Genomic DNA, 27,196 nt, shown 5'->3' with positions numbered 1-27,196 from the left:
CATCTCAACTCCTCCTGTTTCTTTCTTCATTATGAAGCAAAGATTATTGTGTTTGTTTTGCAAATCAAGAAAGAAAGCCAAATGGCTCCATGGTTTTCAAACTTTCATCTCTTATATTTTTTTTCATTGTTTATATATCATTTTATGCTTGAAAAGAAAACAAAGGAAGCAATGTGAATATGGCTTTAAAGGAGCCTGAGAGTTACCAACCCTGAAGTATGACTGACTAGAAAAGAATATATGAGACAGCTTAGATTTCTTCCTGTACTCTAAGTTAATTTTCCTCTACATCAGTTGCTGTCAGCTATGTTTTTATTACTATAACAGAAGATATTGGGAGCAGACAAAAGCAATAATGAAGTAGCTGAAGAAGCATGTTGAAGAGGCACACTTCATATAATCAAATGAGTATGTTTGTATGTTTATTTGTTTCACTGGAACTTAGATATTCTCCAGAAATATCTTTTATGCCACTGAATGAAAAATCAGGACGTTTTGAATCACTTTTATTTAAAAGACACTCCTACATCCTTTTATTTATTTATTTTTATTCTGTCAAGGTTTTATTTTTATTTTTTAAAATATAAATTTTAAATCAGAACATAATGTCAATTCAGTAATTAGACTATCTAGTCTAAGATATAAAAATTTAAAAACTGATTAATTGTATATTTTCTGTTTCCTCACAGCTTGGATTTATTTTAAAATGAAAAACTTGTTGCTGCTGTTGTTCAGTCACTAAGTTGTGTCCGGCTCTGTGACCCCATGGACTACAGCATGCCAGGTCTCCCTGTCCTACATTATCTCCCAGAGTTTGCTCAAATTCATGTCCATTGAGTCAGTGGTGCTATCTAGCCATCTCATCCTCTGTCAGCCTTCTCCTCTTGCTCGCAACCTTTCCTAGCATCAGGGTCTTTTCCAATGGGTCAGCTCTTTGTATCAGGTGACCAAAGCATTGGAGCTTCAGCTTCAGCTTCAGCATCAGCATCAGCCCTTCCAAGGAATATCTAGGGTTGGTTTCCTTTAGGATTGACTGGTTGGATTACTCTTCTGTTCAAGGGACTCTCAAAAGTCTGCTTCAGCACCACAATTCAAAAGCATCAATTCTTCAGTGCTCAACCTTCTTGATGGTCCAACTCTCACATCCATACATGACCACTGGAAAAAGCTTTGACTATAAGGACCTTTGTTGGCAAAGTAATGTGTCTGCTTTTTAATATGCTGTCTAGGTTTGTCATAGCTTTTCTTCCAAGGAGCAAGTGTCTGTTAATTTCATGGCTGCCGTTAATTTCCACAGTGATTTTGGAATCCAAGCAAATAAAACTTTCATGTTTCCACTTTTTCCCCATCAATTTGCCTGAAGTGATGGGACCAAATGCCATGATGTTTGTTTGTTTGTTTGTTTGTTTGTTTGTTTTCAAGCTGAGATTTAAGCCAGCTTTTTTACTCTTCTCTTTCACTCTTTTTTTTTTTTTTTTTTTGGTTAGAAATAATATTTATTATTCCCTCCCGCCATGTACAGATTACTTTTCAGAAACATGAACGTATTATCCATGTCTTCATCAACAACAGTTTGTAGAAAATAAACTTAATTCATATCTTGTCAACAATATAGTTCTATCATTTTTTTAAACAATAGCCATTTTACTTTTCCATGTTAGTTCAAGAATAGCTTCAAGTTTTACATTTCAGATCAAACCAAGACAATCTTTGTTTCTAGGTAATTGCCTGACAGAGCCCCACCCCCACCCCCTAAAAACTTCTATACCCTAAGTGATAAACTCTTCTTGTACATTCAGCAAACTTCATATAGGAAAAGAAAAAGAATAACTGAGATAGGTACTTACTCTCGTGCACAGTAATAAATCTAGCTGAGCTTCTACTCCTTGCTTTGCAATGATGTTTACATAAAATAAATCGTATCTTATCAAGTTACAATGGTAATTTCTTGAAATGTGTTTACGGAAGCTATACACTTAATCCACTGAAATTCCCTTCTGATTTTTGAATCTGCAATTAAACCATCGCCATAAGGAAAAGCTTCATCCCAAGAAGATGTTTCCCCTTTTCCTCAGCTATTTCTCTCTAAAGGCTTGAATCGTCTCTCAGATCATGTAAAGAGATACGTTAAAAGCACAAGAAAAAAATGTTTTAGCTTGCTGACATAATGCCCTTAAGTTTGCTGACATAATGCCCACGTCTTAACTTTATAAGAAGCTATTTAGCTCCTCTTCACTTTCTGCCATTAGAGTGAAATGATATCATTTGCCTGTCTGAAATTGTTGCTATTTCTCCTAGAAATCTTGATTCCAGTTTGTGACTCATGCAGCTTGGCATTTTGTATGATGTACTCTGCATATAAATTAAATAAGTAGGATGACAATATACAACCTTGACATATTCTTTTCTCAATTTGGAACCAGTCAGTTGTTCCATGTCTGGTTCTAGCTGGTGTTTCTTGACCTGTATCAGGTTTCTCAGGAGAAAGATAAGGTGATCTAGTATTCCCATCTCTTCAAAAATTGTCCACAGTTTGTCATGTTACACACAGTCAAAGGCTTTAGTGTAGTCAATGAAGCAGATGTTTTTCTGGAATTCTCTTGTTTTCTCTTTGATCCAACAAATGTTGGCAATTTGATCTTGGTTCCTCTGTCTTTTCAGAACTGTAAAACCCAGTTCATACATGTGGAAGTTCCCAGTTCAGGTACTTATTTTAAAACGAAAGCCTAGAGCCATAAACTTAGTATTTGACTTGATTTCCGTATATTTGGCTTGCATTTCTCCTCTTTTTTCCTCCCTCCTTATCCCTAGACTGCTAAATAGTTTCTTTTATCTCTGAATTCAAAGCAAAGGGGAGGAAAAATGGTAACAGGATAGGAAAATTTTACCCTGACTGATTCTCTCCCAAGATACCTTTACAGTCTTGAGTCCTGATAGGTCTCCAAGTTGACTCAAGATGGAGAACCTCCTCCCTGACATGCTGACATTCAGCCCTTAGCTCAGTTGTCATCAGTGACATTTCTTCACCCCTCCCCTGCCCAGGAATCTAGTCAGGGTTTTGCTGCTTAATACTAAGAGAAAACTTAGGAAAGAGTGTTTGACACTGATCCAAGAAATCTCCCATCTGAAGAGCAAAAGAGCTGAGTATTTATACAGCAATTGCATTTCATTTGATGCAGGCCATCATTTTCCAAGCTTCAAATAACTATGCCAGCAGCATTTTAGCATGGACCTCAGGAGAGTCCTTCCCAGTACATTAAAACTGAAGTCCCTGAAGAGTAGGGAATCCCCTCATTTTGAAGTCCTTTGTTTTCAGTCTTATAGTCCTCCCTGCTGAATGGAACCCTCAAAGTCCACTTTCAAGTATGTTTTCCTGATTCTGTTATTTCCCAAGTCTTATAGCTCTTTTGAGATAATTCCTTTTTTCCTGGAGCAGGGAAATTATTTTTCCAAGAGTTCAAGCTGAGTTTCTAATCCTAGTTATTATCCTAGAATCTATAAGTGGGATAGAGGTAAATTTTGAAGAAGGTAAGTATCATCTCATTAAGAGATGTCTTATAATATCTCTTATGATTTGTCTGCAATGAGAAAATCTATAATCCTAAAACAATGAGGAGTGAACCATTTCTATAGGCCTAGGTGTTCAAGAGAATACAAATTCAATGTTTTCAAGTTTATCTGCCACAAATATCCCCATCTCAGATGTCAGAGCCACAGTCCTTTCTTATCAAGGCCCCAATTTTAGCATAAGAGACTTGGCATGGCTAAGAATTGTCTTTACAGTTATACCTTTTCCCCTCAGGTCTGCATCCAATTTTTAGCTAGATCTGCCCTCTGGCTATAGGAAATATGGTCTCTTCAAATGCTGTATCTGAAGTCTTCTGAGATTCATCCTGAGAATAAATTGGTGGTTGTTGAATTGAACTTGTCATTTCTTTCCCCTTAAAAATCAACAATAACCAATTCCACAGCCCTCATAATTACCATTGCCATTATATCGAAAAAATGCTGAGATACTGTATAAGCTTAAACTACATTCCAATTCACCATAGATGAGAATACTTATAATTGTGATGCTCAGCCTGCCAAGGATTATCATCACCTCTCTATCACCACCAGTAACAGGTCCCCTTTCGTGACTTGGTTGGTGAGTTCCAGAATCCTTTCATAAGGGTGTTCTTCCTTTGACCTTCTTTAGTGCTCATTGTCTTAGTTTGAATTCCTCCAAAAGTAGACCCTTAGGTGAGGATTTGAATGCAAAGAGTTTTGGGGACTTGCAGAGAAATAGGAGCAGGGTAATGAGGGAGGAGGAAACTACCAGTGAAGAGCACAACATAAAACCAACTGCCATTAGAATTACATTTATGTCCACAGGGAACAAGGCAGAGTGTCAAACACGTGCCTCAGGAATATCCCAGCTTAGAAGCAAGAGAACTGTGGTATTAGTAGGTATACAAATACACTTTGTGCTCACACTTCAATTCAAACTTGTTCTAAGACTGCTCCAAGGAGGAATTAATTCCCTGACACTTCTGGTCTACCCCAGGCAGAGTGGCCCTCTCCAGTTCTAGAAAAGTCTTTAGAACTGGAGTTACTAGGAGCACACTGAAATGGAAGGGCCTGAGTGACATATATGAAGCACTGGCAGCATCTGCTCTAAGTTCCTCTGTGTGGCTCAGTCTACTCCATCAGAATCATTCATGAACCTTCTCCAGATGAGATCGAGGAACACAGATTAAAGAGATCTGAGCAACCCTCTTCTACTTCTATCACCAAAGCAGTCTGTCAGACTTGTCTACTAGATATTCTGCCTGAAAATCAGACCCAAAGAAACAGAGCTGCCCTTCCCACCAACTTCTGCAGTAACATATACATCTAGCTCTCCAAAGGGCCACACAAACCACCATCCCCATTGGGTTGAAGTAAGGGAAAGAAGTAAAGACATTAAACACAGTGATAGCCAACTCCTAGGATATCTTTTCACCTATCTTCCCACCTTTCCTTATTATGACCCATTTTTACATCTTTGGTATGGTAAGGGAAAAAGGATTGTGAATGAAATACTGAATATTTCTATTATAAATTATGGCACATTAATATGAAGGTTATTCTCACATTCTCTTTTGCACTTGGTATCTTCTAACTCTGTACCTCAGTAGACATGGAGGCAGGAAGAATTCTAGTTTAATATTTCCTTACTGTAGCAATTGATATTATAGCCTCAACCAACACTTTTCTCAGAACAATCAGTATTAGAACTAACTAACAGTGGAGAATTTTCAAAGTGATTTCACAAAAGATGCTGATGAGGGTGGGGAGAGATCATGGAGGGCACTAATATTTACCAAATACCAGGCACTTTACATGTGTTTTCATCTTTACAATAGCTCTGCAACCTAGGGTTGGCTATTTCCACTTGTGTGGTGGAATTGGGCTAAAGTCTTGCCCAAAGCACATCTATTGTTAGTAATTGGTTAGGCCTAGACTAAAATGCTCCACTTGTCTTGCACCAAAACGCACAATAATTCATTATACCAGGGAGAGAGATCACAAACTATAAATGTTTCTAGAAACCAAGGATAGAAAATAAATCTATGAGTTATATATAAATGTGTGTTTATATATATATATAGTGTGTGTGTGTGTGTGTGTGTGTGTGTGTGTGTGTGTGTGTGAATGCACATCAGGATATAAGAGAGTTCAGTTCAGTTCAGTTCAGTTGCTCAGTCATGTCCAACTCTTTGAGACCCCATGAATCGCAGCATGCCAGGCCTCCCTGTCCATCACGAATTCCAGGAGTTCACTCAGACTCACATCCATCGAGTCAGTGATGCCATCCAGCCATCTCATCCTCTGTCGTCCCCTTCTCCTCCTGCCCCCAATCCCTCCCAGCATCAGAGTCTTTTCCAATGAGTCATCTCTTCGCAGGAGGTAGCCAAAGTACTGGAGTTTCAGCTTTAGCATCATTCCTTCCAAAGAACACCCAGGGCTTATTTCCTTTAGAATGGACTGGTTGGATCTCTTTGCAGTCCAAGGGACTCTCAAGAGTCTTCTCCAACACCATAGTTCAAAAGAGAGTAAGAAGGGCTAACCAGAGAGAGCATATCCACGTGCTGACCAGACAAAACAAAACAAACATCATGAGCTGGATCATACTGATGAGCCCCTCAGTTCAGTCCAGTTCAGTCGCTCAATCGTTTCCGACTCTTTGTGAACCCATGAACCACAGCAAGCAAGGCCTCCCTGTCCATCACCAACTCCCGGAGTACACACAAGCCCATGTCCATCGAGTCGGTGATGCCATCCAACCATCTCACCCTCTGTCTTCCCCTTCTCCTCCTGCCTGCAAATCCCTCCCAGCATCAGAGCCTTTTCCAATGAGTCAGCTCTTGGCATCAGGTGGCCAAAGTATTGGAGTTTCAACTTCAACATCAGTCCTTGCAATGAACACCCAGGACCGATCTCCCTTAGGATGGAATGGTTGTATCTCCTTGAAGTCTACAGGACACTCAAGAATCTTCTCCAACACCACAGTTCAAAAGTATCAATTCTTTGGCACTCAGTTTTCTTTATAGTCCAACTCTCACATCCAAACATGACTACTGGAAAAACCATAGCTTTGACTAGACGGACCTTTGTTGGCAAAGTAATGTCTCTGCTTTTGAATATGCTGTCTAGGTGAGTCATAACTTTCCTTCCAAGGAGTAACTGTCTTTTAATTTCATGGCTGCAGTCAGCATCTGCAGTGATTTTGGAGCCCAGAAAGAATCAGCCACTGTTTCCACTGTTTCCCCATCTATTTAACAAGAAGTGATGGGACTGGACGCCATGATCTTCGTTTTCTGAACGTTGAGTTTAAGCCAACTTTTTCACTCTCCTCTTTTACTTTCATCAAGAGGCTCCTTAATTCTTTTCACTTTCTGCCATAAGGGTGGTGTCATCTGCATATCTGAAGTTATTGATATTTCTCCCAGCAATCTTGATTCCAGCTTGTGCTTCCTCCAGCCCAGCCTTTCTCATGATGTACTCTGCATAGCTAAATAAGCAAGGTGACAATTTATAGCCTTGACGTACTCCGTTTCCTATTTGGAACCAGTCTGTTGTTCCACGTCCAGTTCTAACTGTTGCTTCCTGACCTGCATATAAGCTTCTCAAGAGGCAGGTCAGGTGGTCTGGTATTCCCATCTCCTTCAGAATTTTCGACAGTTTATTGTGATCCACAGAGTCAATGGCTTTGGCATAGTCAATAAAGCAGAAATAGATGTTTTTCTGAAACTCTTGCTTTTTTGATGATCCAGAGGATGTTGGCAATTTGATCTCTGGTTCCTCTGCCTTTTCTAAAACCAGCTTGATGATGAATCCCTGCTTTGCTAATTCAGACCAACTTTAGTTTTCGTTATTCAGTTGCTAAGTCATGTCCAACTGTTTGAGACCCTATGAACTGCAGCATGCCAGGCTTACCTGTCCTTTACTATCTCCCATAATTTGCTCATACTCATGTCCAACTTCAGTAGCAGATTTGGAACCAGACAAACTTAAGTATAGAGTACAGGCTCAGTCGTTTCAGTCATGTTTGACTCTTTGCGACCCTTTGGACTGTAGCCCATCACGCTTCTCTGTCCATGAGATTCCTCAGCAAGAATATTAGAGTGGGTTGTCATGCCCTCCTGCAGGGCATCTTCTTGACCCAGGAATCAAAGCCAGGTCTCCTGCACCACACGCAGATTCTTTACCCACTGAACCACCTGTGAAGCCCATATCCCCATCTAGCCACCACTAATACTGAAAACTTTTATGAATCTTTTAATCTCTGTGAGCCTCAGTTTCTGCCCTCATAACTTGAGAACAAACTCCTACTTTATAGTATATGGTCAATTTTTAAAACATATCTGGAAACTTCCCAGCACACAGAAGGCACCTGTCCAATGGAAATTCTCATAAATTTCCAATGTATAGTGGGATTCTAATCCAGCCTACCTTTCCTTTCTCCAAACCTCCCTCTCTATTTTTAATGATTTTGTATCACAGAAAAGGGAAGTAGATGGTTTGAACATCTGAAGCACTTAAGAAATATACACAGACTTCATGGATTATTTGATATTATGAAGGCAAGATATCAAGACAGGTGATATAAAATCAATCTTCACCTGACATCAGTGTTAAAAGGTCAGAGGATTGCCACAGGAAAAAGAGAGATGGCCACTGCACACTCAGGTTTGGTGGGTTAAAGAAAATGGGGTCTATTTGATTCATATTACTAGAAACATAGGCATATTTTCTTTCAAATAAGTTCATGATCATTATTAACATCAAGAAACCAAATATAAAAAACAGACAGATATTCTAAAAAGAAGTCATAATTTATATGATTTTTGCATCGCAGGGTACATTTTGGCATTGTTATGTTGATTTATAAAGATCTTTCAAGTGCAATACTTTTATTCTTAGGAATTTGATTAGATAATCCAAAGAAACTTATGTTTCTCCTTCTTAATGAAAAGAAAAAAAAGAGAACTCTTGGGATTTATTATTATTATTATTATTATTTTACTTTACAATATTGTATTGGTTTTGCCACACATCAACATGAATCCACCACGGGTGTACACGTGTTCCCAATCCTGAACCCCCGTTCCACCCCCACCCCCCCACACCATCCCTCCGGGTCATCCCTGTGCACCAGCCCCAAGCATCCTGCACCCTGCATCGAACCAAGACTGGCGATTCGTTTCTTATATGATATTATACATGTTTCAATGCCATTCTCCCAAATCATCGCACCCTCTCCCTCTCCCACAGAGTCCAAAAGACTGTTCCATACATCTGTGTCTCTTTTGCTGTCTCACATACAGGGTTGTTACCATCTTTCTAAATTCCATATATATGCGTTAGTATACTGTATTGGTGGAGAAGGCAATGGCACCCCACTCCAGTGCTCTTGCCTGGAAAATCCCATGGATGGAGGAGCCTGGTAGGCTACAGTCCATGGGGTCGCTAAGAGTCGGACACAACTGAGCAACTTCACTTTCACTTTTCACTTTCATGCATTGGAGAAGGAAATGGCAACCCACTCCAGTGTTCTTGCCTGGAGAATCCCAGGGATGGTGGAGCCTGATGGGCTGCCATCTATGGGGTCGCACAGAGTCGGACAAGACTGAAGTGACTTGGCGGCAGCAGCAGCAGCATACTGTATTGGTGTTTTACTTTCTGGCTTACTTCACTCTGTATAATAGGCTCAAGTTTCACCCACCTCATTAGAACTGATTCAAATGTATTCTTTTTAATGGCGGAGTAATACTCCATTGTGTATATGTACCACTGCTTTCTTATCCATTCATCTGTTGATGGACATTTAGGTTGCTTCCATGTCCTGGCCATTATAAATAGTGCTGCAATGAACATTGGGATACAAGTGTCTCTTTCAATTCTGGTTTCCTCAGTGTGTATGCCCAGCAGTGGGATTGCTGGGTCATAAGGCAGTTCTATTTCCAGTTTTTTAAGGAATCTCCACACTGTTCTCCATAGTGGCTGTACTAGTTTGCATTCCCACCAACCGTGTAAGAGGGTTCCCTTGTCTCCACACCCTCCAGCATTTATTGCTTGTAGACTTTTGGATCACAGCCATTCTGACTGGCGTGAAATGTTACCTCATTATGGTTTTGATTTGCATTTCTCTGATAAGGAGTGATGTTGAGCATCTTTTCATGTGTTTGTTAGACATCTGTATGTCTTGTTTGGAGAAATGTCTATTTAGTTCTTTGGCCCATTTTTTGATTGAGTCGTTTACTTTTCTGGAATTGAGCTGCAGGAGTTGCTTGTATATTTTTGAGATCAGTTATTTGTCAGTTGCTTCATTTGCTATTATTTTCTCCAATTCAAAAGGCTGTCTTTTCACCTTGCTTATAGTTTCCTTTGTTGTGCAGAAGATTTTAATTTTAATTAGGTCCCATTTGTTTATTTTTGCTTTTATTTCCAGAATTCTGGGAGGTGGGTCATAGAGGATCCTGCTGTGATTTATGTCAGAGAGTGTTTTGCCTATGTTCTCCTCTAGGGGTTTTATAGTTTCTGGTCTTATGTTTAGATCTTTAATCCATTTTGAGTTTATTTTTGTTAGTTTATTTATGGTGTTAGAAAGTGATCTAGTTTCATTCTTTTACAAGTGATTGACCAGTTTTCCCAGCACCACTTGTTAAAGAGATTGTCTTTAATCCATTGTATATTCTTGCCCCCTTTGTCGAAGATAAGGTGTCCATAGGTGTGTGGATTTATCTCTGGGCTTTCTATTTTGTTCCATTGATCTATATTTCTGTCTTTGTGCCAGTACCATACTGTTTTGATGACTGTGGCTTTGTAGTAGAGCCTGAAGTCAGGCAGCTTGATTTCTCCAGTTCCATTCTTCTTTCTCAAGATTGCTTTGGCTATTCGAGTTTTTTTGTATTTCCATACAAATTGTGAACTTATTTGTTCTAGCTCTGTTATTGGGATTACATTGAATCTATAGATTGCTTTGGGTAGTATACTCATTTTCATATATTGATTCTTCCAACCCATGTACATGGTATATTTCTCCATCTATTAGTGTCCTCTTTGATTTCTTCCACCAGTGCTTTATAGTTTTCTAAATATAAGTCTTTAGTTTCTTTAGGTAGATATATTCCAAAATATTTTATTCTTTTCATTGCAATGGTGAATGGAATTGTTTCCTCAATTTCTTTTTCTATTTTCTCATTATTAGTGTATAGGAATGCAAGGGATTTCTGAGTGTTGATTTTATATCCTGCAACTTTACTATGTTCATTGATTAGCTCTAGTAATTTTCTGGTGGAGTCTTTAGGGGTATCAGATCTCACAAGAACAGCTCTTGCTCTTAAGATTTGAGTTTTCCACCAGGGCACTGAAACTTAATACATTGTAATCCATTATTTAAACCAGATATTATGTCAACAGGAGCTCATTTGTTCCTCAAAACATTAACATAATTCAAAATTATCTCCACACCTGTCATTCTTTGCTAACAATAGCAAATTGCCATTAAGTTCTCAACCACATTGTAATTCACTAGTAGCAAAACTTAAAGAGAACTTAAGGCTGATGTCCTTCTCAGACTCATAGTAAGTTATGATGTTTTCAGACTCATAGTAAGTTATTATTTAAACAGTGACAATACAGGAACCCTCTGAATCTACAATAAAGAGAGACAGGGAGAGAGAAAGAGAAGCAGAGAGAGAGAGAGAGAAGCAGACTCTCTAGATTCTAATGATCTGATGACCTGGAACATCTTGTTTATAACATTTATCATGTTCCTAAAATTACTCACCAACATGTACAACTCCTTCATTGGACAGCTGGGCCCTGGAAGGAAAGCATCACTTTTTTAATTTATTTTTTCATTTTTAAAATTAATTAATTAATTATTTTCTATTTTAATTTATTATTATTATTATTTTACTTTATAATATGGTATTGGTTTTGCCACACATCAACATGAATCTGCCACGAGTGTACACATGTTCCCAATCCCGATCTCCCCTCCCACCTCCCCCGCCCACACACACACCATCCCTCCGGGTCATCCCAGTGCACCAGCCCCAAGCATCCTGCACCCTGCATCGAACCTAGACTGGCGATTTGTTTCTTATATGATATTATACATGTTTCAATGCCATTCTCCCAAATCATCGCACCCTCTCCCTCTCCCACAGAGTCCAAAAACTGTTCTATACATCTGTGTCTCTTTTGCTGTCTCACATACAGGGTTATCATTACCATCTTTCTAAATTCTATATATATCCATTAGCATACTGTATTGGTGTTTTTCTTTCTGGCTTACTTCACTCTGTATAATCGGCTCCAGTTTTGAGGAGGTCCTAAGATGGCGGAGGAATAGGATGGTAAGACCAATTTCTCCCCCACAAATTCATCTAAATCATCACGTTTGATTCCTCTTCTGTACTGTCTGGAATAGATGCATCACAAATAAAAGCCGCAAACATACTCATTTCCATTAATATCTTTTAGCTTCCTTCCAAAAGTTATGCATATAAAGAACTGAGCAGATGGATTTGAGTTTTGCTTCTTCCATGTTCTCTGGTTCATTTTGATGATGAAGATCAAAATCGTCAAAAGAGGAAGCAATAGCATGAGGCAGAAGCAAAGTTCCCAAAAAGCAGGAAGTGGAGAAAGTGCTTTACAAAAGCACTCTCTGATATGTCCTTATTCCACACCCTAGAGGAAGAGCTCTAGAGAAAGAGCTGAAAGCAAGAAAAATATAAGCAATAAAGGGAAAGGGGACAAAAAGTCACTGAACAACTACTATAATATACAGTATTTGTAAAGATGATCCCATTTTATCCTTGGCAACACTTCTATGGGTTAGAGAATTATCTCCACTTTTGCAATTATCTCTTCCAGATGGAAGAAAATAAGAGGTTAAATAATTTTACCAAGGGCACACAACTAATACGTGATAAAATCAGGATTCAAACTCAAGTCTGCCTGTCTACAAAGCCTGCTCTATTACCACAAGTGAATACATCCTATACTGGCCAGGTCCCTGATCCCAAGAGTGGCTACACTTGGTTCCTGGCCAGTAGAGGATTTATCCACTTGAGTTAATAGAAAAAGCAGGCTTAAGTCCCAAAAGCCTGGAGATTTAGGTATCAGAAAAAGTAGATCTGATATACCTATAGAATTTAGTCACTAGGACCCAAAGGGTTAACTTGCTCTTTGTTGAGCCTATGTTGTGGTTCATCACTCAGTGCTGTCTGACCATGCTGCTCTATCCATGGGGAATCTCTAGGAAAGAATACTGGAGTGGGTTGCCATGTCCTCCTCTGGGGGATCTTCCCAACCTGGGGATCGAACCCAGGTCTCCTGCATTGCAGGCAGATTCCTTACTGTCTGAGTCACCAGGGAAGCCCTTGCTGAGCCTATGGGCACTGTATTTTCAATGAACTAGCACCCAACAGATGAGGAGCTGTAGTCAGTTTTATCTAATACACAGTGTCCCTATTATTTGTTTCTGCATTGATAAAATGTATTAAATGTTCTACAAAGCCTTATATAATTTACATCTGCTTATTTGAAATCCAGTTGTTAAAAACAAAACTCACAAAGAATTTACTTCTACCTCTTTCTTCCAGCCAGGGCTTTACGTCTGTTTGACAGCTTGAGTGGGACCATTCTGAAGTGTGAGATTTTCTTCTTATGCAGTCCATCCTCTCTAAAGATTTGACAATGGAAGCTGTCCTCGGAGGATTTGCAGCCTGGAGCTGGAGACCTGCCTATTCCTGGCTCATTTCATGTGAAGAACAGAGATTCCAAACATCACCCAACAGAGCAAAAGGGATCCCAGGGAATTCAAAGGTGACTCCTGGCTGAGGCTTGCCTGGATCTTGCTCTTATGCTATACTTCCTCCTACAAGAAACCACTCTTAACAATCTCATTCAGGGCACCAGTTCTTTTAAGTATCCCTTAACATTACCTTCCTGTGGGCTGCAGAATCTCAGAAGGCAGAATTGGGACCAATGAGAGGCTGATTTTGATTCAACAGATCTAGCTTTCAAATAATTATTGTTGAATGGGGGAAATAGTTAAATTGCCAGAGGTTTGAGATTGATCTGCATTAATTTCTAAGGTGAAAGTTTAAATTCCATGATTTACTATTTTTAACTATAACCAGTAGTATTGTAGGGTCTAAAGGAAGGGGGCATGGAAAAGGGAAGTTTAAGTGAGATGTTCAATCCTAGAGGGCTGCGACTTAGTGTTTCTCCTGTGGTTCTCTTAGTGGTTCTGTCATATAGAGCCCTATAAAGTACAGCCTGATCCTGAGTGCCTGAAAAAAAGAAGGAGGGGGGGGTGGTTTGCAGAGGGTTGGAACCCAAATGGGCTTCAAGGAGAACAACTTATGAGAGGAGAAGCTACATGTTGGAGGTCACTAAAGAATTGGTTACCATGAGCTCAGTCCTGAGTCTCTAAATTAGAAAGTAAGAGACAAACTCATCCCATCACCACTCCCTGCAAAAGAAACAAGTCTCTGTTGGTAGACTCAGGGCCTATAAATCACTAAAGCCAGAGCTGAGGCAGACTCAAAATCAGAAGCTTGTAGAGAAAAGTTAGGGGAAGTTAGGAGTGGGCCAGTCGCATGGAGAGGGTATGGAGCAAGCCTGGTCTAGGCTGAATCTCCTGGGTACTGGATTCCCACCACAGCCAACAGTGCTCTGCCCATCTTGAAGTAACAGGCCCACTCAATACCCTAGGCAATGACCACCTGCACCTCGACTTTGCTGAGTTTCAGTCCCACTGAGTAGCTGCCTACAAAGGTGCTGTAACTTGATTATAATCTCCTCCTGTTTTGAAGTTAGCATCTTCCAGAGATATCTGCTGATATTAAGATAGGAAGGTTTGTGACAACTTTGTAGGTTTTTCAATGTCTAAATGTCAAGTATACTATCTTTGTCACTTGACCTCTCTGCCTCCTTTTTGATTTAACATGACACTGTGACATTCATTCTGTCTGACCTTCAGAAATAATAGAAGGGTTTAGAAAAGTCATAGGCTTTGGTGTCTGATAAACCTGGGTCTGAAATATGTCACTGTCACTTAACCAAACATGGATTTATTTTTGTAAACCCTCAGAAACTCAACCTTAAATTTGTTCATCTACAAAATGGGAATGATAATAACTTCCAAAAAGTGTTCAGAATTGAGATAACTGAGAATTCAAAGTGAAGAGTTGTATGGGATTCACAAAGATGCTCAGGAAATGTTCATTCTCTGCCTCTCCCCTATTTCTGTGCCCCTGTAGACTACACTATGTCCTTTAAGAAGCCAGATTTCTCCCACAAGTTGTGACACTTTGAGAATAGATCACATTTTCAATGATGGCTATGTGATCCATATAAAATAAAACATGTTCTGCCAACTAAATAAATAGAGAAGAGACATGTACTCATTCCTGTTCTAATTTAATCTGCCTGAGTGCCTGAAGGTCTTTGTCAGGTAAATATTGTTTTCACGTTGACCTTGGTGTAGTGTTCCCATTGAATTTGTCTCAGTTGACCCTTTGATGTCATGCTGATGCCTCCATAATAGATTGAAAGCTCTGTGTTGAGAAGAGAGATTAGCAAGATCTAATAACCAGTAAATATCTGTCTACCCTGGATGACTGGAGATTGGAATGTTCTGTGGAACTTGCTGTTCTGTGGAATAAAGAGTAGGCACCTTACTCTGAACTGCCATTTTTAAAGATAGGACCTATAACAGCACACACCCAGTCTTAACAGACTTAGTGATTTGGGACCTCCTTGGAGGCTACAAACAGGGAGAACATGGGGAGGAGTAGCAACAGCTCAGGCTAGCAGAAGAGAATAAATCAAGTTGTGCACTCACATGCTCTGGAAATGCTTTGACAGCACCTTTGATTCTGTATTTACTTGTTTCTTGTTTCTTCCTTATGAAAACTTAGAAAAGATACTTGTTCTAGACATCCCTCCATAAGATTTAAAAATGTATTTACACAAAACGCTCAATTTGACAGTTCAGTGAAAAAAAACAACAAACAAAAAAACTGCTTATGTCCAGTGGTTCAGTGATTCAGGAAGTGTTCATTCTCTGACTTTTCCCTCTTTCTGTGCCTCTGTAGACTATATATGTCCTTTAAGAAGCTATGTTTCTCCCACAAGGTGTAGCACTTTGATTAACTGTTCAGTACAGGCCAGACCTTCCCATCCTTGGTTCCATGTAAACAGATCCAGATATTCAGAACTGAAGTATACTGCCTTGATATCCAGATAACTTATTTCTTTAGAAGTAACTTCTTCTTTAATATTTTAAAGAGAATTTAAAATGTAAAATGTTTAGAAAATACATCCAAGAGGAACCAAAAGGAAAAAAAAGAAAAAAAAGAGCAGTATCCTTAATTTACCATTTGGAGATACCCAGTACCAGTATTCTGAGAGGTTTTTGTTTGTTTGTTTGTTTGTTTGTTTGTTTGTTTTTCCCAAAGCATAAATGAACTCAGGCAGAACTTTTTAAAAATAGGTTAATGAAATATAAACTGCAGTGGTATCTATTCTTTTGCCTTCTCAACAATATTTTGTGAACCATGTTAATATTCTTCTTCAACATATATTTTAATGATAACAAGGAATTCCACATATCATAAACCATAGCTTATTCTGAAAACTAGTGACATTCTCATAGCAATGCTATTATTTAGAAAAAAGAAAAAAAGAACAATTTATAGCTAATTCTTTGCTTACATCCAAGCTTATTTTTCACAGGATTAATTCTTAGGAGTAGAATTGAAGAATCAAAGTCATTTTTAAAAAGCTTATATATTTTCAAACTTTTCTCCAAAGGTTTAAACCAAAATATACACTTCACTGGCATTATACTGCTATGTATGTGTCTGTTCCCAAGAAAATTGTGAAATTCTTGATGTCAGGGATTGTGTTATTCATCTTTATATCCTACATCTCTATACTTTTGAATATTAAGTTGATACATGTTGATAAATGATGATTCAATGACTCATTGTTTAAAAAAATATGTAATATGAAACAAGTTTATGTCTCTGAGGCTCAATTTTCTCTTTTGCAAAATAAGACTTTTGTGTTATACGTTTCTTAACATTCTGTGATTTCACATCTCTTGTGTAAAAACATGACCTAGATACCCTTGGGGAGATTTCCCATAAGTACAACATATAATCATGGCGATTGTACTGGAAAGTATATATCATATGTAAGTTAATTACAATTGTATAGAAATATACACATGTGGTAAATATTCTGGGAGAATAAGGCTAGATGACATGATGGGACATTCCAGGAAGATGATGCTCAGCTAGACTCAAATCATCTGCTTTCTATCTTTAAAATTAACCCATTTCCCACTCAGGATTTTGCAGTTTATTGATATCTAAAAAAACAGGCAGTAGAATTATCTTGAAATTCAGTTTCCTTAAATACTTTCACCCAGGACAAGCAAGCCTATCCCACTAGATTTTAGGAACATTTTAAGTACTTTTAAATTACCTGGGGTAAAATTATATCTGTTGACTTTCATGTTTCCTGGCTAATTGAAAGTGAACATCTGTAGACCTGTCTTAATTCTTGGTGTAGAAATATTGATTCCCATCATTACTTATTACTTTATTAACTAGTTGGTGGTTATTTATTGCAAAATGATAATGTGTCTTTTATCATTTTATCTTTTAACACTACTGGGGGGAAATGAGGCAATGTGGCATATACTACAATAGTAAGAGTAAACATAATCCTTTGGAATGTAGAGAAAGAAAGCACCTACCTCTGGGAATCGGGAAGCCTCACAGAAGATAATGCTTGAAATAATTGTTGAAAAATGAGCTCATGTGTAAAGTGGAATTGTATGGGTGACAATGTAGAGAACAACAGGATTAAACAGAAATAAAGCACAGAAAGTCACAGAAAGGAGACACAGAATGGAGGTTTCTTTCCAGCTGGTAGATTTTCTATCAGTCTCCTGCTTGGTGAAATCTCTCCACTTCACCCTCATAGTTCCCCTCATACAGGTTCACCCAGTGAGAAGTCCTGACTCATTCTCCTTTCTTTGCTGTATTTCTTATTGCTCTCCAATTGTGGCAAGCTCTATGACAACTGCTTAATCCTAATTGCTTCCACTCTGCTGCTCTGGATGAATCTTGGAGATTCAGCTTCTATAGCATTATGGGTCAATTCATATCAAAGTTGTAGCCACCTTACTCTTTGAGTTTAAGAACTTCCCTGATCTGGGGAGAGGGCCTTTTTAAAACAATGTCAATCACTGTTACACTAGAACATTCTTTCTAGGCTCTGGAGTCATGCTTCTAAATACTACACATGTTTTCCCCACTTCTCTTAGGTGACATGTCCAGAGACTAACCTTGCTTAGCCATTAAATGTCTCTGAATCTACATCCACCCTTATATCTTTTTGTGTCTCAAAATAAGTGTTCTTTCTTCTGCCCAAGAACATTCTCTTCACTTGTGTCCTAAATGAGTGTTACTAAATTAGAGAAGCGTAGGAATCACTCAGAGACCTTGATAAAAATATAGATTCCCAAGATGCACTCAGCTGAATCTAAACTCCCAAGGGTTAAGAGTCAAGAATCTGAAATTTAACAAGCTCCTTGATAATCCATTTCTTTGAGATAAAGTGTTTCACATATACATTTTAAAAGGTGGAGAGAGGCCATATACACAATGTATATTCCAGAAGATCCAATGAAACCAACAAAGCTCTTTTGGGGACCATTTTTTTTGGGAATTCCCAATAGCATTTGGGACCAATTTTTCAACAGAATCTGGATTCCCATACCTTCCTATCTCCTTGGGAGCCTCTTTTTAAGAACCAGCTGCTCATGTAACTGAGCAGAACCCCATGAAGCTCCTGAGCATGGAAGCCTTTCTATGTCCCTTGATTCTTGCTTGTAGGGAATAGATTCCAGCCTCCATGACCTTCCCTGAGTTCCAAAGGGCAGTTTCAAAGAGTTGCTAATCAGGCAAGGGAGAAGATGTAGACAAGGGAGGAGACTACGTGAGACCAAATTAAAAGAGTTCAGGCCCTGGACATACCTTGATCTTTACCAGCAACCTTGCCCTGAACCATTGCTGTAAAACTCCTCACCAAATTCCCCCAGGTTGAGACTCAGTTTTTTGAGGCATGAGCCTCCTTTGCCTGGCAAAGCTAAAAAGCTATTCTTTGCAACTCTATTGCCGAGATTCAACCCAACACCATTGTACAGAGTTTGAGTTTTCCACATCCATGTCTTAGTTCTTTCAGCTTAACTGCATCTCTTCAACCAATACCCTTCTATTCATATATCAACTACTTGAAGAATATCACTTAATATACCCTCTCTAGACTTTTCTCCTTAACCCTTATCTCTTGAACTTCTTTGATAGCTCACTTCCTTTATATTGATAACTATGTAGGAAAGAAGTCTCACTTCACATTAGTCTCTTTAATCTAATGCATTCTGATTTCCACACAACAAAGTCACAGAAAAAATGTTCTTATAAAGTTCATCAGTAAGAACTGTTTTTTCTTGTTTTTGACCTGGTGCATAGAATTGACTTTTTGACCCTCTATATTCATAGCAAGCTATAACCAATACTCTACAAAATGGCTCTTTTTTTTTTTTTTTAGGGGGGATTCCATCTTTGTGATATCCCAATTCTACTCTTCTTACTTTTTCAGGTACCCAATTAACTTCATATGTGTTTTTATATGCATATATGTTACCTAAACTCATTTGAAAAGACCCTGATGCTGGGAAATATTGAAGGGGGGAGGAGAAGGGGATGACAGAGGATGAGATGGTTGGATGGCATCACCGACTCAATGGACATGAGTTTGAGTAAACTCTGGGAGTTGGTGATGGACAGGGAGGCTTGACATGCTGCAGTCCATGTTGTCACAAAGAGTCAGGCATGACTGAGTGACTGAACTGAGCTGAACTTATGTCACCTAAAATGCATAGAAACCTTGTTTCTATGTATAAGTTACACAAATGTTGCTGTGGTATATAAGAATAATTTTGTTTCTACTTTGCTCAATTTATTATATATATTTATATATGTATGTAATTTCTCTTGACTTTGTAATTGTATTCTATTCTATACATAGATAACAACTTACTTATTCATACACCAATGATGTGCATTTTGATTATCTCTATTTATAATTATTTTAAATTCTTTTAGATACACAGAAGTGGAATTGATGGAAATTATGGTACTTCTATTTTCAAGTTTTAAAAGAAACTCAGTGGCTGCACCAATTTACAACCCCACCGCCTGGAAACAAGTGTTTTCTTTTCTTCATATCCTCACCAACATTTGCTATTATTATTTTTATAATAGACAAAACTACTAGGTATGAAGTTGCATCTCACTGTGATTTTGATTTCCATTTCCTTGATGAGTAGTGAAGTGGAGCATATTTTTATATAGGTGTTGACCATTTGTGCATCTTGTTTGAAGAAATGCCTAATCAAGTCCTTTGCCCATATTTAAACCTGGATATTTGTTGCTTTTTTCCCCAATGACTTGCAGAAATTCCTTATATATTATGGAAGTTCAGTTTAGTCACTCATTTGTGTCTGTCTCTTTGCAATCCCATGGACTTCAGCACACCAGGCTTTCCTGTCCACCACCAACTCCTGGAGCTTGCTCAAACTCATGTCCATTGAGTTGGTGATGCCATCCAACTATTTTATCCTCTGCCATTCCCTTCTCCTTCCACCTTCAGCCTTTCTCAGCATCAGGGTCTTTTCTAATGAGTCAATTCTGCACATCAGGTATTGGATATCAAGCTTTATTGAATAAATGATTCATAAATATTTTCTTCCATTCAACAGGCTGTATTTTAATGTTGTTTATTTTTCTGTGCAGAAGCTTTTTAGTTACTGTAGTTCCACTTTTCTATTTTTCCTTTTGTTGCCTATGCTTTGGCTGTCATATACAAAAATCATAGCAAAATATCATTGCCAAGAAGTATTTCCCCTATATTTTCAGCTATGATGTTTACAGCTTCAGCACGAATGTTTAAATCTTTAACTTATTCTGAGGTGACTTTTTTGTGTGATGCAAAATAGAGGTCCAGTTTCATTCAGGTTTTTTTTTTTTTTTTTTTTCTTGATGTCTGATTTTCTCAACAACATTTGTTGAAAAAATTATCCTTCCACACTGGATATTCTTTGCTTCCTTGTCAAAGATCAATTAACCATATATATGTAAGTTTACTTTGGGACTCTATTCAGTTACAGTGGTCTATGTGTCTCTCTGGGCTTCCCAGGTGGCTCAGTAGCAAACAATATGCCTGCCAATGCAGGGGACGCAGGTTCAATTTCTGGATCAGGAAGATCCCCTGCAGAAGGAAATGACAACCTACTCCAGTATTCTTGACTTGGAAATACCATGGACAGAGGAGCCTGGCATACTATAGTCCATGGGGTTGCAAAAGAATTGGACACAACTTAGTGACTAAACAACAACGTGTCTATGCTAGCACCATATGGTTTTAATTACTATAACTTTGTAATATATTTTGAAATCAAGAAGTGTGATTGATGCTTCTGGCTTTGTTTCTGCTTTATAAAGATTGTTTTGGCTATTCAGTCTTTATTTGAGTATGATTACTAAAAATGTTTATTGGCTATCTATTTTAAATATAGCAGTGTATACATGGATGCCAAGACATGAAATCAACCAAATTGTTAATTGACAGAGGAATAGATAAAGAAGATGTGTTACATATGCACAATGCTATTCTTCAGCCATTATAAAGCATTAAATAATGCCATTTGCTGCAACATGGGTGGACCTAGAGATAATCATATTAAGTGAAATAAGCCAGAGAAACAGAAATATCATATGATATTACTCATATATGGAACATAACTTTTAAAGATGATATAAATGAAGTTATTTGCAAAACAGAAACAGACTCACAGACTTAGAGAACAAAGTTATTGTTACCATGAGGTTACGGTTAGGGGGAGAGATAGATTGGGAGTTTGGGATTGAGTCCCCCTAATCGCAACCTCTTGGTGGGAACTCAAGAGGTTATGAGACTTCCCACTAAGTGTCTCATTGGTTTGCATTTCTCTAAGAATTAGTGATATTGAGCTCTTTTCATGTGACTCTTGGCCATCTGTATATCTTCTTAGGAAAAATGTCTATTTAGCTCTTTTGCCCATTTTTATCTTGTGTTGTTTGTTTGCTTTGGATATTGAATTGCATGAGCTGTTTTTAATTTTAGAGATTAATCCATGTTGGTTGCACCATTATTAAATAATTTCTCCCATTCTGTTTGTTGTGATTTTTTTTGTCTCTAGTTTCCTTTGTCATTGAAAGCTCATGAGTTTTTTGGGTCCCATTTATTTTTATTTGCATTGCAATAAGAGACAGATCAAAAAAAATCTTGCTGCAATTTATGTCAAAGAGTGTTTTGCTTATATTACCCTCTAAGAGTTTTATAGTATCTGTTCTTAGTTAAGGTCTTTATTTTGAGTTTGTTTTTGTGTGTGTGTGATGTTAAAGAATGTTCTAATATTATCTTTTACATATTGCTTTCCTGTTTTCCCAGCATGTTTGTTTATGTCTTTTCTGCACTGTATAGTCTTCTCTCCTTTGTCATAGATTAATTGACCATAAGTACATGGGTTTATTTCTGGGATTTTTACTCTGTTCCAATGATATATATTTCTATTTTCATCCCAGTACATACTGTTTTGATTAAAGTATCTTTGTAGTATAGTCTGAAGTCAGGGAGCCTGATTCTGGCTGCTTTGTCTTTCTTTTCAAGATTCCTTTGGCTATTCATAATATCTTGTGTTTCCATACAAATAATACAATGTTTCTTTTTTTTAAATTCTATGAAAATACCATTGGTAATTTGATAGGGATTGCATTAAAACTGTGGATTCCATCAGATAATATAGTCCTTTTCACAATGTTGATTCCTCCAATCCAAGTACATGGTATATATTTCCATCTGTTTGTGCCATCTTTGAATTATTTCAGCAATGTCTTGCAGTTTGATATGAGTTACTTTGAATCTGAAGATTGCCTAGGTCAGATTAGTAATTTTGATAATAGTGATTCTTTAAACTAAGAACATAATATATCTTTCAATCTGTTAATATCATTTGATTTCTTTCATCAGTATCTATTTTGCAGTTTTCTGAATACAAGTCTTTTACCTCCTTAGGTAGGTTTATTCCTAGATTAGTTCAGTTCAGTTCAGTCACTCAGTCGTGTCCGACTCTTTGCGACCCCATGAATCACAGCACACCAGGCCTCCCTGTCAATCACCAACTCCCAGAGTTCACTCAGACTCACATCCATTGAGTCAGTGATGCCATCCAGCCATCCCATCCTCTGTCATCCCCATCTTCTCCTGCCCCCAATTCCTCCCAGCATCAGAGTCTTTTCCATAGAGTCAACCCTTCTCATGAGGTGGCCAAAATACTGGAGTTTCAGCTTTAGCATCATTCCTTCCAAAGAAATCACAGGGCTGATCTTCTTCAGAATGGACTGGTTGGATCTCCTTGCAGTCCAAGGGACCCTCAAGAGTCTTCTCCAACACAACAGTTCAAAAGCATCAGTTCTTCGGCGCTCAGCCTTCTTCACAGTCCAGCTCTCACATCCATACATGACTACTGGAAAAACCATAGCCTTGACTAGACAGACCTTAGTTGGCAAAGTAATGCCTCTGCTTTTGAATATACTATCTAGGTTGGTCATAACTTTTCTTCCAAGGAGTAAGTGTCGTTTAATTTCATGGCTGCAGTCACCATCTACAGTGATTTTGGAGCCGAAAAAAATAATGTCTGACACTGTTTCCACTGTTTCCCCATCTATTTCCCATGAAGTGATGGGACCAGATGCCATGATCTTAGTTTTCTGAATGTTGAGCTTTAAGCCAACTTTTTCACTCTCCTCTTTCACTTTCACCAAGAGGCTCTTTAGTTCCTCTTCACTTTCTGCTGTAAGGGTGGTGTCATCTACATATCTGAGGTTATTGATATTTCTCCCAGCAATCTTGATTCCAGCTTGTGTTTCTTCCAGTCCAGCATTTCTCATGAAGTACTGTGCATAGAAGTTAAATAAGCAGGGTGACAATATACAGCCTTGACGTACTCCTTTTCCTATTTGGAACCAGTCTGTTGTTCCATGTCCAGTTCTAACTGCTGCTTCCTGACCAGCATACAGATTTCTCAAGAGGCAGGTCAGGTGGTCTGGTATTCCCATCTCTTTCAGAATGTTCCACAGTTTATTGTGATCCACACAGTCAAAGGCTTTGGCATAGTCAATAAAGCAGAAATAGATGTTTTTCTGGAACTCTCTTGCTTTTTCCATGGTCCAGCAGATGTTGGCAATTTGATCTCTGGTTCCTCTGCCTTTTTTAAAACCAACTTGAACATCAGGAAGTTCACGGTTCATGTATTGCTGAAGCCTGGCTTGGAGAATTTTGAGCATTACTTTACTAGCATGTGAGATAAGTGCAATTGTGTGGTAGTTTGAGCATTCTTTGGCATTGCTTTTCTTTCACATTGGAATGAAAACTGACCTCTTCCAATCCTGTGGCCACTGCAGAGTTTCCCAAATTTACTGGCATATTGAATGCAGCACTTTCAGAGCATCGTCTTTCAAGATTTCAAAGAGCTCAACTGGAATTCCATCACCTCCTCTAGCTTTGTTTGTAGTGATGCTTTCCAAGGCCCACTTGACTTCACATTCCAGGATGTCTGGCTCTAGATTAGTGATCACACCATCATGGTTATCTGGGTCATTAATATCTTTTTTATACAGTTCTTCTATGTATTCTTGCCACCTCTTCTTAATATCTTCTGCTTCTGTTAGGTCCATACCATTTCTGTACTTTATCGAGCCCATCTTTGCATGAAATGTTCCCTTGGTATCTCTAATTTTCTCGAAGAGATCTCTAGTCTTTCCCATTCTGTTGTTTTTCTCTGTTTCTTTGCATTGATCGCCGAAGAAGGCTTTCTTATCTCTTCTTGCTATTCTCTGGAACTCTGCATTCAAATGCTTATATCTTTCCTTTTCTCCTTTGCTTTTTGCCTCTCTTCTTTTCACAGCTATTTGTAAGACCTCCCCAGACAGCCATTTTGCTTTTTTGCGTTTCTTTTCCATGGGGATGGTCTTCATCCCTGTCTCCTGTACAATGTCAGGAACCTCATTCCATAGTTCATCAGGCACTCTATCTATCAGATCTAGGCCCTTAAATCTATTTCTCACTTCCACTGTATATTCCTAAATAGTTTATTCTTATTGAGGTGATGGTAAATAAGGTTATTTATTTAATTTCTTTTTCCTGATCATTCATTATTAGTATACAGAAATGCAAAAGATTTCTGCGTATTAATTTTGGATCCTACAACATTTCTGAATTCATTGATGAGCTCTAGGATGTTTTTGGAGAAGGAAATGGCAACCCACTCCAGTATTCTTGCCTGGAGAATCCCAGGGACGAGGGAGCCTGGTGGGCTGCCGTCCATGGAGTCGCACAGAGTCGGACACGACTGAAGCGACTTAGCAGCAGTAGCAGGAGGTTTATTGGAGAAGACAATGGCACCCCACTCCAGTACTCTTGCCTAGAAAATCCCATGGATGGAGGAGCCTAGTAGGCTGCAGTCCATGGGGTCGCCAAGAGTCGGACACGACTGAGTGACTTCACTTTCTCTTTTCACTTTCATGCATTGGAGAAGGAAATGGTAACCCACTCCGGTGTTCTTGCCTGAAGAATCCCAGGGACAGGGGAGCTTAGCGGGCTTCTGTCTATGGGGTTGCACAGAGTCGGACACGACTGAAGTGACTTAGCAGCAGGAGATTTATGGTAGCATCTTTAGGTTTTTCTACGTACAGTACATCATCTTCAAACAGTGATAGCTTTATTTCTTTTTCAGTTTCTCGAGTTGCATTGGGTATAAGGCTAGATTGTGTATTTGAGATTTTTCTTATTTCATAAGGTAAGGTTTTATTGCTATTAACTTTCCCCTTAGAACCTCTTTTTTAAATTTTATTTATTTATTTCAGTTGAAGGTTAATTACTTCACAATACTGTGATGGTTTTTGCCATACATCAGTGTGAATAGGCCATATGTATATACATGTCCCATCCATCTTGTACAACCCTTCCACTTCCCTCCCATCCTATCCTTCCAGGTTGTCACAGGGCACCAGTTTTCAGTGGCCTGCTCATATATCTAATTTTCTCTGGTTATCTAGTTTACTTATGGTGATGTATATATTTCAAAAGTCTGTTCTTTATGTCTACCTCTCCTTTGCTGCCAACCACATAGGATCATCAGTACCATCTTTCTAGATCCACATATATGCATTAATATATGGCGTTTATTTTTCTCTTTCTGACTTACTTCTCTACGTATAATAAGCTCCAGGTTTACCCACCTCATTAGAACAGGCTCAAATGCATTCCTTTTGATAGCTGAGTAGTATTCCATTGTGTATATGTATTACAACTCCCTTATCTTTTTCATTTCATTTGCTGATGGACTTCTAGGTTTCATGTCCTAACTATTATAAATAGTTCTTCAGTGAACATCGGTGAACATGTTTCTTTTTAAATTCTTGTTTACTCAAGATTTATGCCAGTAGTGAGACTGCTGAGTTGTACGGTAGGTTTAGTCCTTGTTTTCTAAGGAATCTCCATAATGTTCTCCACAGTGGTTGTAACAGTTTGCATTCTCACCAACAATGTAACAGTCATCCCTTTCCTCCACACTGGCTCCAGCATTTATTCCCGGTTGACTTTTTGATGATGGGCATTCTTACTGCTGGGATATGATGCCTCATTAAGGTTTTGATTTGATTTATTTAATAATGTGCAGCAGCTGCAATGGCACACAAGGACAGCTGAGAGGAGCTACCCCACTCCCGAAGGCAGGGGCAGTGGCTGAGAGGAGCTACCCCACATTAAAGGTAAGGAGCAGCAGCTGCGCTTTGCTGGAGTAGCTGTGAAGAGAGACCCCATGTCCAAGGTAAAAGAAACCCAAGTAAGATGGTAGGCACTGAGAGAGGGGATCATACGGAAGACAGACTGAAACTACAATCACAGACAAATAGCCAATCTGCTCACATGGACCACTGCCTTGTCTAACTCAATGAAACTAAGCCATGCCATGTGGGGCCACCCAAGATGGGAGAGTTATGGTGAAGAGGTCCAACAGAATGTGGTACACTGGAGAGAGGAATGTCAAGCCACTTCAGTATTCTTGCCTTGAGAACCCCATGAACAGGATGAAAAGGCAAAAAGATAGGACACTGAAAGATGAACTTCCCAGGTCGGTAGGTGCCCAATATGCTACTGAAGATCAGTGGAGAAAAAACTCTAGAAAGAATGAAGGGATAGAGCCAAAGCAAAAAGAACAACCACTTGTGAATGGGACCAGTGATGGAAGCAGGGTTCAATGCTGTAAAGAACAATATTGCATAGGAATCTGGAATGTCATATCCATGAATCAAGGCAAATTAGAAGTGGACAAACAGGAGATGGCAAGAGTGAACATCGATATTCTAAGAATCAGTGAACTAAGATGGACTGGAATGGGTCCATCTGGGAATTTAACTCAGATGACCATTATATCTACTACTGTGGGCAGGAATCCCTTAGGAGAAATGGA

Source organism: Budorcas taxicolor, chromosome 15 (assembly GCF_023091745.1).
Source record: "Budorcas taxicolor isolate Tak-1 chromosome 15, Takin1.1, whole genome shotgun sequence".
Classification (NCBI taxonomy): Eukaryota; Metazoa; Chordata; class Mammalia; order Artiodactyla; family Bovidae; genus Budorcas; species Budorcas taxicolor.
This window is presented reverse-complemented; position numbering follows the sequence as displayed.